Source organism: Pelobates fuscus, chromosome 12, assembly GCF_036172605.1.
Source record: "Pelobates fuscus isolate aPelFus1 chromosome 12, aPelFus1.pri, whole genome shotgun sequence".
Lineage (NCBI taxonomy): Eukaryota > Metazoa > Chordata > Amphibia > Anura > Pelobatidae > Pelobates > Pelobates fuscus.
Genome location: NC_086328.1, coordinates 85,788,449 through 85,801,762, shown reverse-complemented (window position 1 = coordinate 85,801,762; position 13,314 = coordinate 85,788,449). Strand labels below are relative to the sequence as shown.

Here is a 13,314-nt window from a genome sequence, read left to right as displayed (position 1 = left end):
TTGGCGATAAAGCGGCCTCTATGCGACTTCAATTCCCATATGTCTAATTTGAGTTTTTGCAGGTAATTGTTTATTGTAGAACACTGTGGATTATGTTAGTGTGTTTGTGTGTATGATAGGTTTAATAAAGATTTGTTTGCATAGAATTGGTTTCACAATTACAACTGATACCTGACTTTATTTTTAATCTTTAATTTTGTTGTGTATTGTCACATTCACATATATAAAACAGGTAGTCAAACAAAAGCAATAGGAAATTATCTATCATAACAGCCATATAAAATAAACTGCACATTTTTACATGCCAAAGGGACACTATAGTCACCAGAACAACTACAGCGTATTGTATTTGTTCTGGTGAGTATAATCATTCTCCTCAGCCTTTTTTGCTGTAAACACTGTCTTTTCAGAGACAATGCAGTATTCACAGTACAGCCTACTGATAACTCCACTGGCCATTCCTCAGATGGCTACAAGAGGTGCTTCCTGGGGCAGTGCTGCACAGTGTACAGCACTGCCATTCAGAGTCTCCACACTCTACATGCAGACACTGAACTTTCCTCATAGAGATGGATTAATTCAATGGATCTCTATGAGGAGATGTTGATTGGCCCGGGCTGTGTTTGACTTGTGCTGGCTCTGTCCTGATCTGACTTCTTGACAATCTTAGCCATTCCTATGGGAAAGCATTGTGAGCAGGGCCGGATTAACATAGGGGCTGACGGAGCTGCAGCTCCAGGCCCAGGCCCATGGAATAGGCCCATTTTTTTTTTTACACACTACTCTTAGGTTTGCCATCTGACTGGTATTTTACTGGCACAGCTGGTATTTGAGGCTTCCTGGCTGTGCCGGTATTGCAGTAATACCAGCAATACAAATGCAGGTATTTTTCTCAGAATAAATGGAGATTACTCTGCAATACCAGCACCGGCCAGTAGGGGTCACTGTGTGTGGAGAGAGGCAGGTATAGGAAGTTACAGCATATCCCTGCCTCTCTCTACTACTCACTGATCCGTGGGGGAGCAGCAACACAGCACAGAGTCCAGACAACAGCTCTACAGTAAGTCAGGGATGGGGGGAAAGATAGTAGGGACACATGGGGACACTGAGACACTAGGGGACACTGAGACACTAGGGGACACTAAGGGACATATGGGGACACTCAGACACTAGGGGACACTGAGACACTAGGACATATGGGGACACAGACACTGGGAGACCTGGGAACACAGGCACTTGGGGACACTGGAAAACATGGGGACACTGAGACACTAGGGGGCACTGGGACACTAGGGGACACTGGGACACTAGGGGACACTGGGACACTAGGGGACGCTGGGACACTAGGGGACGCTGGGACACTAGGGGACGCTGGGACACTAGGGGACGCTGGGACACTAGGGGACACTGGGACGCTGGGACACATGGGGATGCTGAGACACATGGGGACGCTGTGAGACATAGGGATATTGGGAGACACTATGTCCCCATTTCTCCCAGTGTCCCCATGTCCCCCAGCCAGTGTCCCCAAGTCTCCCAGTGTCTGTGTCCCATGTCTCTCAGTGTGCCTAGTGTCCCCATGTGTCCCTATATGTCCCCATGTCTATGTCCACAACTGTCCCCATGTCTCCCAGTGTCCCCAAGTGTCTGTCTCCCAGCCAGTGTCCCCTAGTCTCCCAGTGTCCCCTAGTCTCCCAGTGTCTTGTGTTCCCATGTCTCTGTGTCCCTAGTGTCTTAGTGTCCCCAAATGTTTCAGTGTCCCCATGTCTCAGTGTCTGTGTACCTAGTGTCTCAGTGTCCCCATTTCTCCCAGTTTCCCTAAATGTCTCAGTGTCCCCATGTCTCCCAGTGTCCCCATGTCTGTGTGTTCCCGGGTCTCTCAGTGTCCCCATGTCTCTGTGTCCCCGGGTCTCACTGTGTCCCCAGTATCCTAGTGACATGGGGACACACTGAGACATTGGGACACTGGGAGACTAGGGGACTGGGCGACATGGGGACACTGACACTGTGATACATAGGGACACTGAGACACTGGGTGACTTGCGAGACTGAGACACTGGGAGACATTGGGAGCAATCCATCTATATAGCAGAATCAAACTGTGAGTAGTTTGTTGGTGATTTTACAGAATTTTCTCTGATGTCACTCCTTGTGATTATACAAATGATTACGGCTGGTATTTTTTCCCAAGAAAATTTTTTCCCTCTTCACATACTCTTGCTTAAAGGAGCACTACAGGGTCAGGAACACAATCATGTATTTCTGACCCTATTATGTTAAAACCACCACCCTGGCCCCTTCTTGCCTCCCTAAGTATAGTAAAATATAACTTGTATTCAAGTCTGCAGCTGCTGGCTCTGCCTCTGAACTGACTGTCTGCTGACATCATCAGAAGTGGTGGTCTGAGCAAGTTACAATACTTGCCCATAGGATTGGCTGAGACTGTTAACTAGGCAGATCAGGGGCAGAGCCAGCACAAGTCCAACATAGCCCTGGCCAATCAGCATCTCCTCATAAAGATAAATTGAATCAATGCATCTCTATGAGGAAAGTTCAGTGTCTGCATGCAGAGGGTGGAAACACTGAATGGCAGTGCTGCACACTAGGCAGTACTGCCCAAGGAAGCACCTATAGCAGCCATCTAAGGAGTGGCCAGTGGAGTTATTTTCTCTGAAAAGACAGTGTTTACTGCAAAAGGCCTGAATGGAATGATTTTACTTACCAGAACAAATACAATAAGCTGTAGTTGTTCTGGTGACTATAGTGTCCCTTTAAGTTTGGAAGCTTAAGAGGGATGTATGGGAACAAAACCTGTGTGGACTGGCTGACAATAAAATTAGTTTAGGTAATGCTGTTGGTCTCTCTAACACTGTGGTATGTCCCCTCCTTTCTTCTACACTCACTACATACACCTTTTCTCTGTCTCAGACTGTATACCAGGAACTTCTGCCTGCTAGTAAGAAGATAAGGAGACAAGTGGACCAGCGAGTGCTAGGGGACAGTCCTTAGAAAGCATGGAGTGAGCGCATCATTAGACGCATTTATGTCAAGCTCCGAATGCTGCCTGCATAGTATGCCCTTAGTTGGCCAGCCTGCAGGATTGGCGGGCAGCCTGACATGCATTCATGCCAGGCTGTCCTTCAAATTCTTTGGACAGACATGCCCCCTTTTTGGGCATGTTCTCCCCTTTTGGCAGGTCTGGTGACGTGATTCGCACCAGTGGCCCACCCTTTTATCCCGCCCATTGACTTCCTGCTTCACTGGACACTGCTGTTAGGGGGTATGGATTTACTTGAAAGACGAAAGCATAAATTAGAGAGAGATTAGCATAGAGTATGTGTTTTCTTATAGCTGCATCCTATGAGTTTCCCTCCAACACCATCTCCATCAGATACATGACGCTTGGGATGTATGACCATTTTAGTGTTTTTGGTCGATAAGATTCTGTAACTAGGCCCATCATAATTGTCAGCACCAGGCCCACTGGGCTCTTAATCCGGCCCTGATTGTGAGTGTCTCACAAAATCACTTCTGATGATGTCAGGCATGCAGGCAGGCCAGAGGCAGCAGCTGCAGACTTGACTACAAGTAAGATTTTACACTATTTAGGGAAGCAAGGAGGGCCGGGAGGGGCTAGATGGTGGTTTTAACACTCTGTCACGTTTAAACATTTGTTATGAAGGAACACAACTGCAGATTTCTTATAGTTCGAATATTTATTAGAAAGTAATTGGTATTGACTTTAATTCCAATATACAGGTACTGTAGCATTAAGTAATAAACGATAACTGAAGTCCACAATTATATGCACTGTAGCTTTAAGGAGTAAACGATAACTGAAGTCCACAATTATATGCACTGTAGCTTTAAGGAGTAAACGGTAACTGAAGCAGCAAGAGTCCTTTAGTAGTATTAATTAATTAGATGATAAGAAGTTACAATAGCTGTTCCATAGACTTTAACTGAAGAAAGATAGATGCAGCTAACTGAGACAAGTATGAGTTGAAGTTAGCTGTAACGGTTGGCTTTAACGAAGGACTTTGGAGACAGGAAATAACAGCTTTAGATGCAACGCTTATCAGAGAAGTTTTACTTAGCTTCCGGCACATAGAACACTGGTTCCCGAGATTTCCTCAGAGGCGGATTATCCTGCATGGATAGAGTTCAGCTTTAGCCGTGGATGAGGAAAGGTGAAGGGAACTTGAAGTCTTCCAGTCCGGTCCGGTAACAGCAGGCTTTCACAACGATGTTGCAGCCGGTTCGTGAGTACGGAACGTAGTTCATTAATCCAGCGTCGATCAGCTGGTGCGGTCAGATTAAATAGGGAGACCGGGTCATGAAGAGGTGTGGCTAAGCTCCGTGGAACCAGGAAGTAAGGGGATAATATAATTAAGGCATGACACACTCTAGCGTTTTCCTGACCCTATAGTGTTCTTTTACGATTAAGGAAATCGATTATAGCATATAGATCGAAAATGTATTAGAAACCTCCACTAATGTACTCTTTGAGATTTGAAATAAAATGAATCACTTGGTTGAGGTGGCCTGCAATTTCAAGCCAACACCCATTCTGGAAACACCAACATAGGGAATATGAAGCCAACAACTGCCATCATAGACCCAGAGCCGGTCCAGAGCTTGCATCTAATGTCAAGGAAGCGGACCGTTCATCAGGCCCAGGTAAGTCCCCCTTCAATAAATCTTTTTGCCACATCTTGCCAACAGGGTCTTCTAAGGTGAGCATTATGCAAGAAAGATATTGTTGCTGTTTAAGGATCGCTGAACTGGCTCTTATCTTGCAGTACTTGCGGCTGCTGGAGGTTAGAATCCAAACAGGAGTAATGGGGGTCTGCGTTTGAAACCTCAATGGATACCTTCTGTGCAAGCTTCGCACTAAATTGGGCACAAATCAAATCAAATTCCTCTGGACTGTCTGTAAAAGTTCCCTGAGGGCTGACACTCCTCTCTTGCTCGGCTGTTTGGCAGTTGGCGGATATCTTCAGTGACCTGTGTTGACTAGATGTAGAGGATTCTTAGACAGCTGTATCACTAGGACTAGCAGGACATCCTCGGCAGAGGGGACAGGGATAACTCCCACTAGTCCAAAGGACGGGAATAGGGACACAAAAATAGCCTCCAAACCAGTTAACGTATGAGGCGGGAGTTTTTTCGCTTCCCCCACCAAACAGGCCACTCAGGCCTCAACACTTGGCGGCTGAAGTACCTCATTGGTCCGGAACAGGCAGGTGTCCGACAACAGGATTAGATCCCCGATGGACTCCTAACTCCACTGGCACGAGAATACAGCAGAAGTCGCAGGTAGGGCCAAAAATGTAGCTCTAACCTTGCTAGTGGCTGCGGAGCCCTCTATAGCTGCGTCTGCTATTCTGTCAGCTATTCGAGCCACTACCTCCAGAGTGAGTAAATATAGTCCACTTCTTCTATGGTAAAATTAGACTGTGCATACGGTGCCTAGAAGTACAGCAACATTTTGATTTATATCTGGTGTTTACTGGATACAGTTAAAATGCTCCTTACTGCTGTGCCTTTCAGGCACTTTATAAAGGACTGCTAAGTGAGGAAAACTGGGCTATATTTTGTTCCTGTATAATTTTAGTTTTTCTGTCCTACCCCCACAATAATTGTTGGTGAGAGCTTGCTGATATTGGTTTTTCCATTGATTTGCATAAACTCCAAAGTAACAGTTACTGACAGGGCAGTCTACAAACAGCAGAATTTGGCATTCAATTCACAATATTATCAGCACAAAATATTCCTCCGCTGATACTCCTGCCTGAATACCCAAATCATTCCTGTGGATATCCTGGTAATGGCAATAATTCTACCATAGTAAATACATTATAGAGCAGTTTGTATTCTGATTGGACCAATAACTGCCTAAACACTTCCTTCCAGATGTAAGTTGCAATAGAAACTGCTCTCTGATTGGTTCTCACAAACCCGGAAGCACTGTGTCAGTGTCCCCCAATTCATGCCTTGTTACATTGTATCTGCTCCATCCTATTGGGAGAACTCTCACTGCAGCTTGCCAGTGGTAAAACTTATTCCACACCATGCTTGTGCCAATGCTTTGCCCATCACCCTCCCATGAGTCTGCTAGATAGGAACACCCACTGCTTGTATTTAGGAATGAACCATCAGGCAGTTGGGGTTGGGGGGGGGAAGAGGGGGTTAATCCTACTTACTGTCTGCCTCTGTCACCTTGGGATCGCTGCGCATGCGCGTTCCGTGCCCGTTGTGTAATGCCCAGTGATGTGGCCGGTCCTGGCAGCCAATAGGTGCAGAGTGGGCGCGGCCATACAGTATGGGCTATATGTAACTGCGCACTGTATGGTGTATGTATCGCTATAGGTTAATGTATGGGCCTCACACTGCCCCCCAGAGGACAGCAATGGAATAGCTCTCCATACACACTCAGTGATGGGACTGTCATTCAGTAAACTGGCTGCAACAAAGGCCCTGGGTTATTACATGGTCTGTAAGGATTACAAGGCTGGGGTCCAGCACTGGTGAGTATTATATGGAAAATACTGCTTGGGTGGGGGATAAGATATATTATATAATATATTCTGTATATAAATACAGAAACTGTGTCCACAGGAAGTGATTATAGTGATTATTCAGAACCCACACACTAATCATAATGTATGTGAATGTTATAATGCTCGTTTAGTATAATTTCATAATTATAGAATTATGTATATACTAGATATTGGAGGAAATATGTATGTGCACACATTTTCTTTCAGTATAACCCAGTGTAAATCAGCATACAGGAAGTGTTTGTAGAACTTGAAAAGGAACCATCACTTGTCTGAAATGTACACAATTTAATAAAGCGTAGAATATAACTTGTAACTTGGGTTAACCATTTTTATGTGATGCTTCTTCTTTTTAAATATATATTAAAGATTTTAGCCATTTATATTATAATACATTTATGTCCTTGCAGAACTAGGGCTATATACACATATCGCTTTGAATAAAGAGAAATAGAAGATACATTGGGGCACAGGTCCATTACTGGGGAAAAAAACTCACCCAATATTTCAACCTGCCTTTAAATATACATTTTATACACTCATGTATATATGTGTGTTTACATAAATACATACATACAGTCATACAGACACACGTAAACACACTCATACAGATTGATAGAGTAATGTGATAGAAACATTTAAATACATAAAGGGAATCAACACAGTAAAGGAGGAGACTATATTTAAAAGAAGAAAAGCTACCACAACAAGAGGATATAGTCTTAAATTAGAGGGACAAAGGTTTAAAAATAATATCAGGAAGTATTACTTTACTGAGAGGGTAGTTGATGCATGGAATAGACTTCCAGCTGAAGTGGTAGAGGTTAACACAGTAAAGGAGTTTAAGCATGCGTGGGATAGGCATAAGGCTATCCTAACTATAAGATAAGGCCAGGGACTAATGAAAGTATTTAAAAAACTGGGCAGACTAGATGGGCCGAATGGTTCTTATCTGCCGTCACATTCTATGTTTCTATGTTTTAATGTTACAAAAGCCATCAAACAGGCACACATACACACTCATAAAGAGACATAGTCATACAGGTACACATACACACATTCATATGACACACTCATACAGACACACATAAATACACAAGACAGACACTGCACCCGCTCATGCAGACACACATTCATACAGACACAGATACGCATTGCCAGCTCACCTGTAGTGCACAGATATAGGAAATGAGGTAGACCCATCACTTACGTGCAGGCCTGGTGCGGCTGGTGGATGGTAGGTTGCTGACCCCTGGCCTAGCGGGAACTGTGCTCCTGCTAAGGAAAAAGTACAGGAACGCCGTTCCCACGCATTTCTGTAGGACTTTAATACTGGGTGTATCAGTAAGTATATTAATATAATCCAGCAAGGCAGGTGCTCTGGGTAATTGCTGCTTCTTGAGCTTAGCCTCACAAAGGTAACCAAACCAGGAAGTAACAGGACCAATTGTCTAAAAGCCAGGGTGTAACAAGGTCAATTTATAAAAGTGCAAATTTCTGTTGAAATGTGCACTTTATGTAAATTTAAAAAAAGAGGACACAAACGCCAAACACACATGTGCGGAAAGCGCATTGTGTGCAGTCATTCTTTCCCATTTTAAAGCATTGACTCTTGGTGATTGTAGTGTCCCTTTAATAGTAACCTTTGGGTGAAACTGTCTCAAATTCCTTTGCAAAATCCAAGTAGAGCACATACACTGAAACAACCTAATCTGCATTTCTACTAACGTCTTCATGAAACACATTTAAAGGTTTACTCAAGAACCATGACCACTTCAGTGACTTGAAGTGGTCATGGTGCCTGGAGTTAGTATTTGCAGTGTTTCACTTTGAAACAATGCACTTACCAAGTTTAACCCCCTTGCTGCTGGAGATGTAACTACAACCGCTGCACTAAAACTCTGGCTGGTTAATGTCAATTCTCTGTAAATTTCCATAAACAGAATCTATTTCGATGGCAGAGCGCAATCAGCCAATGAATGAGTGACAGGATTAGCATCCGGCTTCTGCAGCTCTGCAGGAGCCGGATGTTGTAAACCCTGCTTTAGAGGAGACCTGTCACCGGCCGATAAGTTAGTGTGACATGACCTGCTTTTCTTAAAACCATGGCGATTTCTATTAATACACAATGTTTTATCACAACTAATCTGTCTGCCAAGAGCCTTTGTCTTACGGTTTCTAAAAGTTACATGCCAGCTGCTGTACTTCTAAGAGTTTGGTACCTCATAGGGTTCTCATGTTCTGCTTAAAATGTAATGAATAGTGATGTCGCGAACACGAAATTTTCGGTTCGCGAATGGCGAACGGGAACTTCCGCAAACGTTCGCGAACCGGGCGAACCGCCATTGACTTCAATGAATTTTAAAACCCACAGGGACTCTTTCTGGCCACAAAAGTGATGGAAAAGTTGTTTCAAGGGGACTAACACCTGGACTGTGGCATGCCGGAGGGGGATCCATGGCAAAACTCCCATGGAAAATTACACAGTTGATGCAGAGTCTGGTTTTAATCCATAAAGGGCATAAATCACCTAACATTCCTAAATCACAATGGATATGGATTGACACCTGACCTATGCCATATTGACACCTTGATATATGGATTGACACCTGTCCTCAGAGACCCTGATACACACTGACACAGAGCAGAATAGGGACTATTCCCCCTACATAGGGTCACTTGGCAGATATGGATTGACACCTATCCTAAGGATCCCTGATACACACTGACACAGAGCAGAATAGGGACTGTTCCCCCTACATAGGGTCACTTGGCAGATATGGATTGACACCTATCCTAAGGATCCCTGATACACACTGACACAGAGCAGAATAGGGACTGTTCCTCCTACTTGGCAGATATGGATTGACACCTGTCCTCAGATATCATGATACACACTGACACAGAGCAGAATAGAGACTGTTCCCCCTAAATAGGGTCACTTGGCAGATATGGATTGACACCTGTCCTCAGATATCATGATACACACTGACACAGAGCAGAATAGAGACTGTTCCCCCTACATAGGGTCACTTGGCAGATATGGATTGACACCTGTCCTCAGAGCCCCTGATACACACTGACACAGAGCATAATAGGGCTGTTCCCCCTACATAGGGTCACTTGGCAGATATGGATTGACACCTGCCCTCAGAGACCTAATTGTGTAATCATGGTAATACTATTACCTATTATATAATATTGGCAGGGGCAAGGAAATTCCCTCTAAATAGATGGGTATAGGCAGAGACTATGGAGACCAGAGTGATAAAGTGTCAATAAGGTGATATAAAGTTAAATGTATCACAGACACACAGCCACCCTTTCTCTTAGCTAGTTTCCAGCTGGATAAGTAGAAGGGCTATAAAGACTCAGAGAGGTCTAAGAAGAATCCTCTAAACTAGCCCTAATCTCCTTAAACACCTTCAAGGGTGTTCTAAGCTAAAGCTCAATCTAAACGTTTAGATGACTGCCTGATTTCCCATCACAGATGCTGGCTAGGAATAACAGTGTGCAAGACAAAGAGTGGGTCTTAGTGCCCATAGTGCAGTAAAGTGTCCCTAGTGAAGTGAAAAAGAGAATAACGAGCTGGCGCCCAAGAGAATAACGAGCTGGCGCCCTATCAGGGGATGTGTATATGGCATCAATTTTAGGAACCGGGAGATGGAAAAAGATGCTTGGTTGGTCCTCGTACTTCAAATTTGGGGCACTGCGCGTGCAATCTAATGTGCCACTGATACCGGAGAAACTGACGGAAGCCAAGCACAGAGAGATGGACACAGGTTTCTTCAGGAAGGAAGAGATTCTTTATTCGGTTCACCGATCGGGACTCAGAGGGACTAATGTCACCAAAATACAGCAAGTTCTGAGCCCCGGACAATAGTGCAGGCTCCTTATATAGGCACATAACTCCTCCCATATTAAGCTCCACCCGCACATTCTCTTGACCAATCAATACAAATAAGAATTAACTTCCTGCTTGACCGCATGGCCTGTCCAGCACAATGGAGGAGGGGAATACTACATCCTGTATTCTTGCACATGCTCCGTACACTACTGATCGTATCTTGCCTCGTGCAACCAACTGATCGATACGTCAGCATATGCACGTACACATGCCACGTGGTAATCTCGGCCTACTAAATTTATTTTTACCGAGATTCCACCACATTCCCCCCTTTGATGCCTCTTGATATTTCACAATTACTTGAGGCATCACTTAACCTTAGTTTGCATACACCGCAAGTTACCATGAACCAGACCAGACTTATCTATGATGTGAATCTTCAACACTCATCTTCCTGCATTGGTTCTCCCTGATCCAGAGCCTTATATTTATAAATTGCCATTATCTGTGCAGCAGCCTTCCTCTCTGCTATATTTTCTATCAGGCTTTGCACAGACCTAACTACTAAGGGTATAAGACATGGCAGGAGTAGACACAACATTAAAATCAGTAGGACTCCACCTACCAATGCCTTAAGCCCTCCAAACCACTCATACCAGCTACCAAACCAACTACTTGGATTGTACCCTTTCCATACCTGAGTAGGCACATGCGCTAGTTTAACCATATGGCTAGTAAGCTCAGCTATTGCTTGCCCTTCGTCATCTATTTGAAGACAGCAATTGCTCAGGGTAAACTTCCCACATACACCTCCCTCTACTGCCAATAGGTAATCCAAGGCTAATCTATTTTGGTACACTGCTGTCCTCATCCTGGTATTGTGCTTCGCTAGAAGATTGAGCGCTTGTGATGTCTCATTAGTAATGATCTCAACCACTGCCTGTAATCTTATAATACGGTTGAGCATATAAATTGGGGTTCTATAACCAAAGGTACCATCCTCTGCCCATGTGGCTGGCCCATAGTAATCTATAATACGCTGGGGAGGCCATTCATCATCTTCCCAGGCGCCTATCTCTATGGGTCCCCTTTTCTTCCTATGATTCACATCATACACTTTAACACCTAAAGTCTCACCTGTTTCAATAGGTAACAAGAAGAAGGATGGTTTGAGCATACCCAACACACATGCCCCTTCCCAGTCCTGTGGCAACTCCGAATAGGCTTTCTTACCACAGATCCAGTACAAATTTGCTGGGGCTCTCCAATTAGATGTGATGGATAAATCAAACCATACGTCCTTTAAATTGGCATATCTTGCAAACGGGTTAGATGGTTCTGAGACATTTGAAGCCGACCACCAAGTTGTATTCTTTGTATCATCATCATAAGCTTTTTGCCCTAGACAAGTTAATTCTCCTACAGAAGTATTATACATCATTCCTTTCCTCGCTATGCAAACATAACCTATGATGGAGGTATTTAATCTCCACTCAGATTTACCTCTAACACTCATATGATAATCGGCTTGTGTAGATATTAATTGGTCAACTGCCTCAGAACCGGACATTACCTCCTTTGCTTCCCAAGGCCATTGGTCTCCCATGTTAGTACCTCCACACACATAGCAGTTGGTAACATTAAGACTACCGGCAATACTTTCGGCTAAATCAATGAACAGGTTTTTAGCATTATGGGGGATCTTATTATCTATGCTCATCTCTTCATAAAAGGAATGGTATACCTGATGAGTTTGGGAGGTTACCGTATCAGTCTCTATCCCTATAAACAATACTGTCCCAGGGTCTAAACCCGTCCCATATATTTGAAACCCAAATAAATTACCATATTTATCTAAGAACTTGTCAGGGTTATTTATAAGTATATGGATTGGATTGCATTCCATAGACTTACAGTATGGATTGGTAGGCAACTTAGTCACAATCATGTCCTTGTCTGCTGTCTGTCCCCAAGTTGCCCACCCCACACAAGACCAATATGGGCAAAAGTTATAATCTCTATTTGGGCATCTAGGACTCACATACTTATTTTTACTACTGGGACAAATATATTTATCGTTAGACCCATACGTTCTCTCCCATCTAAGATCCCCACATACATTCCACGGCTTTCTACCACTTGATATCGCTTTACACGCATAAAATAGCAGAACACCTGAAGAATATACGGATTCTAATACTGTTTTGTTAATTAGGGTCCCCTGAGGATCTCCATTCCTGAGAGTCAACCAAATTGTACAGGGTTGATACTCTGGACTGAAGCACTTAGGTTCTCCTACCCCTAAATGGCACACACTATATTCTATATTTAAGTATCTACATCTTGATACATCTCCTTTACACTCGTATTGCGAATGCCAAATTAGGGTCTGGGAAATATGGTTACCTGTTCTTGTAGTCTTAATGCATACCTCACAGCTAGGAGTGTCGATACCTCTACCTTTCTGAATATAAAAATACACATATAAAAACATTATTAAAAACACATCTTTCGTCGTCATCCTCAGTCTTCGTCCGTGCGATGGCACCTTAGCTTCCAGGATGTAAGGGCTGCAGGGAATGGAGTTCTGCTCGTCTTCACAGGGGTCCCTTCGAGACTTTTCCTGACTTATACACTACACGTCGGTGAGCGGACAGGCTTTATTATGGCCTTCTCACTCACTTACCAATCTCTGAAACAATAAAATTTGTAATCCACAAGGTTCCTCGTCACTCCGACTGAATCGTGCGCTTTAACCGGATCTTGCAGGGATTCTCTGGATCTGCTGTAACTTGCCAAGAATCGACTGCTGCTGGTTTAACCCTGGAGTGATGTATCCACGGAGTCACTTCGGCTACTTTTATCGCTGTAGGGGTAGACAAAAGAACAACATAAGGACCTCTC

The 13,314-nt window shown here is 43.9% G+C and overlaps 2 protein-coding genes across 7 annotated transcripts in view; one reads left to right on the top strand and one right to left on the bottom strand.

The window, feature by feature from the left end:
- DNAJC4 (DnaJ heat shock protein family (Hsp40) member C4) overlaps positions 1–6,286 on the bottom strand; it is a 29,921-nt gene extending 23,635 nt beyond the window's left edge. The window contains exons 1-2 of one of the 4 annotated variants that reach the window (XM_063438763.1): positions 6,207–6,243; positions 5,345–5,472 (exon numbers count right to left, since the gene is read on the bottom strand). The gene's annotated coding sequence lies outside the window, so the exon portion shown is untranslated. Of the gene's footprint in view, positions 1–5,224; positions 5,317–5,344; positions 5,473–6,206 lie in introns of those variants that run through there. The other 3 variants (XM_063438764.1, XM_063438766.1, XM_063438765.1) reach the window with 3 other exon arrangements.
- Positions 6,287–6,348: 62 nt separating this feature from the next.
- Positions 6,349–13,314, top strand: part of NUDT22 (nudix hydrolase 22) — a 46,611-nt gene continuing 39,645 nt past the window's right edge. For all 3 annotated transcript variants that reach the window (XM_063438761.1, XM_063438759.1, XM_063438758.1), the window contains exon 1: positions 6,349–6,530. The gene's annotated coding sequence lies outside the window, so the exon portion shown is untranslated. The remainder of the gene's footprint in view (positions 6,531–13,314) is intronic.